At 45.1% G+C, this 7,109-nt stretch overlaps 1 pseudogene; it reads left to right on the plus strand.

The window, feature by feature from the left end:
- The first annotated feature begins 900 nt into the window (after window positions 1–900).
- On the plus strand, window positions 901–1,550 carry LOC110218454 (fatty acid-binding protein 5 pseudogene; annotated as a pseudogene).
- The last annotated feature ends 5,559 nt before the right edge of the window (window positions 1,551–7,109 follow it).

Below are 7,109 nucleotides of genomic sequence, written 5' to 3' on the forward strand. Positions count from 1 at the left end.
GTAAAGGGGTGAAGGGTGTTGTGTGAAGAACAGCCAGCAGGCCATGTCACTAGATCATAGCATACACAGAGGGTATGAGGTGTAAGGAGCCTGGAAAGGTAGGAAGAGCCCAAGGTATGAAGGGCTTTAACAGCCAAATGAAGTTTTCTATTTGATCCTGGAATTTTTAAAGAGGAGGGTGACATGGTCAGACCTGCTCTTTGAGAAGATCATTCTGACCACTGCCTGGAAGATGGACTGGAGTAGAGAGAGACTTTGGGCAGGGAAATCAACCAGTGGGTTATTGCAATAGTTCAGGCATGAGGTGATGAGGGCCTGTACCCAGGTGGGGGTGGTAATGCCACAGAAGAGAAGGGGAGTATATGAGAAATATTACCCAAGTAGAAATAACAGGATTTGGCAATAGATTGGATAGGAGAAGTAAGATAAAGGGATATGTTAGGAAAAGGGGAGGGTTTGTGGGAAAGATAATGAGTTCTTTTAGGACATGTTGAGTTAAGACAACTACTGGACATCCAGCTCAAAATGTCCAACAGGTAGTTGGGGATGTGAGACTAGAGGTCAGAAGAGATGATGAAGCTGGAATCATCTGAATGGAGACAATGATAGAAAAGGATATAAACAACCTAGCAGGCTGGGCAAAATTTATTAAAGGGAACATATAAATTCTTAGAATTATATTTTTAAAAAATTCAACTTTAAAAGTATGCGATGGCAGAATTGTGGCCAAGCAGCAGTTTATGTAAAAAGGATCTGGTAAGTTTAATGGACCACAAGCTCAATATTAGCCAATAATGTGACGGGACAGCCGAAAAGATCTAACACTATCTTAGGCTTTGCTAAGAAGTGCATAGTGATAGAACACTGGCCTTGAAATCAGGAGGACCCTACACGCTGGTCCTCTACCTTTCAGCGGAACGCTTTGCTCTTCTCAGGGTTTCTTACCTCCTCTTCTCGTCTGAATTCACCATGACCTTTCCCAAGCAGCTGCTGGGCAGGTGGCGCCTCGTGTAAAGTAAAGGATTTGACGAGTACATGAAGGAATTGGGAGTGGGGATGGCCCTGAGGAAAACGGCCGGAATGGCCAAACCAGATGTTTGTATCTCTGAAAATGGTGGTGTAGTTACCATTAAGACTGAGAGTACCATAAAAACTACACAATTCTCTTTTAAACTTGATGAGGAATTTGATGAAACCACACCCGATGGCAGGAAAACTCAGACTCTTTGTACCCTTGACAACGATACCTTGATCCAGCTACAGGCATGGGATGGGAAGGAAAGCACAATAACAAGAAAAGTAGAAGATGGAAAGCTATTGGTGGACTGTATTATGAACAATTTGACTTGCCACAGGGTCTATGAGAAGGCCAAGTAAAGAAATTCCAACTTCATATGGGACAGGAATTAGCTGCTATGAATGAACCAGCTCTGTTCAATGAGCAAACTCTCCAACCAAACTTTCTTGCTTTTTTCTTCTTCTCTTCTGTACTGTGGTCTGTTATCAGTGACTGACTACTTGCAAACAGTTTTGTTTCCAAGCTTTGATGTAATTAGAATTGTTTTGGCTAGTAATTAAAGAATTTTGCTGTATTAAAAAAAAAAAAGAAATCAGGAGGACCTGAGTTCAAAGCCAGCCTCAGACCAAATACTTGACACTTACTAGCTGTGTGACCCTGGGCAAGTCACTTAGCCCCAATTGCCTGAAAATAAAAATAAAAATAAAAAAATAAGTCCATAGTGTCTGCAACAAGGAAGATCATAGTCCTTCCCCTCGTCAGTCCATACTTGGAGAGTTTAATTCAGTTCTAGTTTTAGGAAGAACATTGTAAGTTGGATCATGTTCTCAAAGGAGGGCAACCAAGATAGAGAAAGGACAGGAAGACAAAGAAAGTAACTGGGAGGACTGAAGATGGTGGATATGATGGTTGTAACCATGGAGTGTTTGAAGGTATTTGCTTCATTTGGAAGGAGTATTGCTTGGCCTCTGAGGGAAGAGCTAGGAGCCAGGAATGGTAATTACAGAAAGGCTGATTCCTGTTCACTGTAAAGAAAAATTTCTTATTAATTAGAGCTGTCCCAAAGTGCAACTTAGGAAGTAGTGAGCTCACTGTCACTGGAGCTCGTCAAAAAGCTGTATTTTCTTGGGGGAGGGGAAGATGAAAAATAAGGGATTCTTGTTGAGTTGGACAAGATGGCCTCTGAGCGACTTTCCAACTCTAACAAAGGTCATAGGTGGGAGAGGGAGAAGTGTGTGTGTGTGTGTGTGTGTGTGTGTGTGTGGTGGAGGGGAAGACAGAGGCAGAGTGAAAGTGGTAAATGGAATATTTATTGACTTCTTGTTTTTCCTTGGTTCTAGAGGAACATGTTGGCCAGGAAGAAGAGGTGAGCCAATACACCTCTCTTCCTTCTTTGCAGAGGTGGGGACTTTGGGTATGGAATATTGAGAACTGCCACGTTGGAAATTTTGCTAACTATTTCTTTTCCTGTTTCTTTTAAAATCTTAGTAACCAGGAGTGGCGCCTGGGTAAGGATTTATTTTGAAATGCAGGTGATGTAGAAAAAAGAGCAATAAAAATAAGATTAGACAAGAAAGAAAAAGCAAGAAAATGGGAGCTGGGTGGGTTGGGAGGGTGTTGTAAAGGCTGGTTAGGGCTTGGTAACCAAGAAAGAGAGGAGGTTGGTGGTGGTGCTGTGGGATTTGGGGAAGTAGGAAGAGACAAGAATTGGCCCCTGACTTTTATATATAGTAAAGGTTTAGAATCTAGAGTGCTTTTTATGTAGAGGGACCTCTTATGAGGGAGACCTGGGTCCAGCTGGTCTAACCTATCCTGGAGCAAGAATTCCCCACTATAACATAAGCAACAATGCTCATGCAGCTTCTTGCTGAAGACTTCAGTTAAGGGGAACCCCCTCCCTTGAAGCTCCCCATCTGCCTCGCAGCACCTTCCCCCATTGCTCCTAGGTTTGCCTTTATTATCTCTTCCATTCCAAGTTCTTTCTTCTTCAAGCTCATCATCCCTCATTCATTAAAGATTTTCATATGGAAGGGTGAGTTTCCATCCCCCATCCCAATGAATTTAATTGCACACAGAGGGCCCAGACCTCTGCAACTGAAATAATCAAAGTATAAATTAGGTGGGATTAAGCTCTTAATCAATTTGAAAGTATCGTTATTTTCCTGTAAATGTTGTCATTCAGTTGTCTCAGTCATATTGGACTCATGATCCCATTTGGGGTTTGTCATTTTCCTTCTCCAGCTCATTTTACAGATGAGGAAACTGAGGCAAACAGGGTTACGTGACCTGCCCAGGGTCACACAGCTAGGAAGTGCCTGAGTCCTCATTGGAACCTGGGAAGATGAGTCTTCCTGACTTCAGGCCCATCACTGTGTCCACTGTGCCAATTAGTAATTTCAAGTCCTTTGATAACTGGATAAAGGGAGGCAATACCACTTTGGAAAAATCTTGAGATATAGAAATAGCAACCACTCACGTTGTGCTGAGACCTCTTCAGCGCAGAAGAGGTCTACTTTAGAGAATTCCAGTTTGAGAGCTGGAGCTAAGCTCTAAAAAGGAAATCCCTCTTGGGTGTGGGAAAGCCAGGTAACTGGCTTCAACTCTATTACCACCAGACTGGTCCAGTCATTGGCCAACTCTGAACTAGCTTGCTGGTTTTTTATATGTCCCATGTGGCTTGATCTCAACCAATCACAAGACGTTTCCTGTGTGACATCATTTGCCTTTCATCTAGTGGCCCAAAGCCTATAAGGATTAAGGATTTCTTCTAAGCCAACCTCAGGTGTTTTCATTCATTGGGCTGGGTGGGGTGGGGTGGGGTGAAACATAAAACCTTCCACCTTCTGGATGATCCCTAGCTTGTCAACGTCCTTCCTAAAATGGCAGTGCCCAGAACTGAACATGACACTGTAGAGACAGTCTGACCAGGGAAGAATGCATGGGAATCATCAGCAAACATGTTTTGAACATGATGCTTTGGCAAAGAGTACTTGGGACAGGGCAGAGAGTGATAGATTTGTCGTCAGAAGGCCTGGATTGAAGTTGTGTGGCCTTGAGCAATTTCCTGAACCTCCATGGTCTTCCTTCCCTTATCTGGTTTAAAATGAGGAGGTTGGTCTAGGTGATTTTGGAAAGTTCTTTCCATTTCAGAAATCTAGGTCTGGCACATAGTAGCCTCTATTGGTGCTTGTTAATTGATTCCTTTCAAGAGTCTAGGTTGGGGGCAGCTAGGTGGTGCAATGGATGGAGCACCAGCCCTGGAGTCAAGAGGACTTGAGTTCAAATCCAGCCTCAAACACTTAGTAGCTGTGTGACCCTGGGCAAGTCACTTAACCTTGATTGCCTCCAAAAAGAAAGAAAAAAGAGTCTAGATTGAAGGGGCTGCTTGGATGGATGGATGGATGAAAGATGGGTAGATGGGTGGGTGAGTGGGTGGGTGGATGGATGGTGTCCACTTCTTGGTTTCTCTCCTGATTTCCCCCAGGAAAGATCTGAGGACCATGTAGGGCAGGGCCAGACTGGACAGGGAAACTCCTTCCCATCCCCACGGCCAGTCAGCTGAGCATCAGCCATCTGGGGCCTGCTTCATGTTTGCCAACCAGCTGAAGATCCTGTCCGGAAATATTTTTGTTTGTTTCTAACCTGCTCTGTTTGCGGTTCACACTTGCAGGGAAACCTGCCTCCTCCTGGGGCCTGGCTTCAAACAGACCACCCCTGGTTAGGTCTCTATTTCCCCAGTCCATCCCAGGGGCACTGCAATGATGCAGCCCACCAGGAGGTCAGGCAGAGGCCCAGGTGGGCTGAGAGGGGCTGGAATCCTCATCTGTAAACTCCTTAAGGTATCATAGCCCCGACCTCCGGCCTCAGAGAGGCAGCAGTGCCTGGTGGCCAATCCTCAGCCATAAAACCAGGGTTCACATCTTGCCTCTGATGCTTAACCAGCTCCACCTCACCCAGAGATGGTCATACCCTTGATTTTCCCATCACTCACAAGTATTCCTATTCCATGTTAGATCCTGGAATTCTTTTATCTAGTCACAGACTTTGATCATTCCATCTTTTCCTCTGTTTTTCACCCCTTACCCAGTTCTTCATCCTCAAAGTGACCTCTAATCCCTCAGCCCTCAGTTCTTTCCCAGACCTTCACCCCTACTCTGCCTGCACTCTCTTTGATTCCCCATCTTGATGTCCTAAAGAACCAGCTCAATGATACACAATCTTCCGCTAATTCCTTCCCACTTTGCTCTAACTCCCACAACACCTTGTCAAACAAGGCTCAACCCTGGTTCACTTCCACCATCTTACACATGAAGATGAATGGAGCTGGAGGAAATAATGAAACCTCCCTGACCAGGTCCCTACAAACCAGCATTTCAATCTAATTTCAATCAGTCCATGCCTCCACACTTGACACCAACGTGGCTGTTCTAAACCTTCTGTGCTTCCTTCGGCCTCATTGAATCACTTCCCTCCATCAGCTCTCTTAACTGTGGACTCCTACCCCCAAAATGACACCATTCACCTAGAGCTTTCCTCTCCCTTTTCCTCCGCATTTCACCTTACTCAAACAGCATCCTTTCCTATCTCCTCCCTCCCTCCGGCCTCACATGAAAAGTGGGCCCTTCTGCTGGCTGAAGTCAATGCCCCTATCTTGCACCCTCTCATCCTCTCTAGCAGATTGCCTCTACTATCTTCTCCATGCTCTCTCTAATCAGCAATCTCTCCCTCTCTATTGGCACCTTCCCCTATGCTTATAAATGTGACCAAACCTCCCTCATCCTTAAAAAATCCTCCCTCACTCCTACCATCACAACTACTGATCATTCTATGGGATGATCTGTCCTTCCCTTCTCAACTAAACTTCTTGAGATATCTCTCTATAATTGGTGCCTCCTCTTCCCCAACTCTCATTCTCTTCTAAAGCCTCTGTGGTATGGCTTCCCAACCTCATCAGTCAACTAAAAATGCCCTCTCCAAAGTTATTGGTAATTTCCTAATTACCAAATTCAATGGCCTTTTCTCAACCCTTGGCCTTTGTGACCTTGCTGGAGCGTTTAACACTTTTGATCACCTCCTGGATACTTTTTTCTCTCTCATTCTTCATGATACTCTCCCCTGGTATTAAAGAGGAAATAGGTGGCTCAGTGGATAGAGTGATGGATGACCTGGAGTTAAGCGGACTTGAGTTCAAATCTCAGCCTTAGACGTTTATAGTTGTGTGACTGTGGGCAAGTTCTTTAGTCTCTGCTTTTGTGTTCTCAATTATACAATTGGGGTAATGATAGCACTTACCTCCCAGGGTTGTTCTAAGGCAAAAATAAGGGAATATTTCTAAAGTGCTTTCACACAGTGCCTGGTACACAGTAGGTGCTTAATAAATGCTTATTTCCTTTCTTCTCCTCCTACTTGTCTGATGGCTCTGGTTGAGTCTTTTTAATATCTTTCTCCAGCCCAGTCCCACTGTCTGTGGATATCCTCCAAGACTCTGTCCTTAGCCCTCTTGATCTCTGCCTTCTATGCCATCTTTCCTTCTTTTTTTTTCAGCCAAAGACAAGGATTATCAGAACATCCGTCATATTGGGCAGACTCTTAAAGAGTCTGAACATTAGTGAGCCATTGCATGCCATCTTTCTTAATGCTCTCATGAACTAGCTCTCAAGGATTCACTCATCTTTTCTATGCGGATGATTCTCAGAGGCTCAGAGGCCCTGGAGTCCAATGCCAAACTCATTCAGAATTCTCCCTGCCACATTTCCAACCTGGTTGCCTAGACTTTGCTGAAAACATCTGGCTCAGGGGAATCCCCTGCCTGCCCATCCCACCTTGGGACAACTGTAATTTTTAGGGAGTTTCCCCGCCAGAGACATCCTCTACACTTGCTTCTTTGTGCCTGCCATCCAATGCCCGCAGTTCTACCCTCTGGGCCCAAGCAGAGTAAAGGCCCCTCCCCACTTGGAATCCCTCACACCAGCTGTCATGACCCCCTCCAAGCCCTCTCTTCTCCAGGCTGAGTAGAAGCACCTTTTGCTTCTCCAGCCATTGCTGTCATGACCTCAAGGCCCACCAGTCACCACTCAGCATACTCCCCAGC

The sequence above is a fragment of the Phascolarctos cinereus genome, unplaced genomic scaffold (assembly GCF_003287225.1).
Source record: "Phascolarctos cinereus isolate Bilbo 61053 unplaced genomic scaffold, phaCin_HiC Scaffold_2;HRSCAF=192, whole genome shotgun sequence".
Classification (NCBI taxonomy): Eukaryota; Metazoa; Chordata; class Mammalia; order Diprotodontia; family Phascolarctidae; genus Phascolarctos; species Phascolarctos cinereus.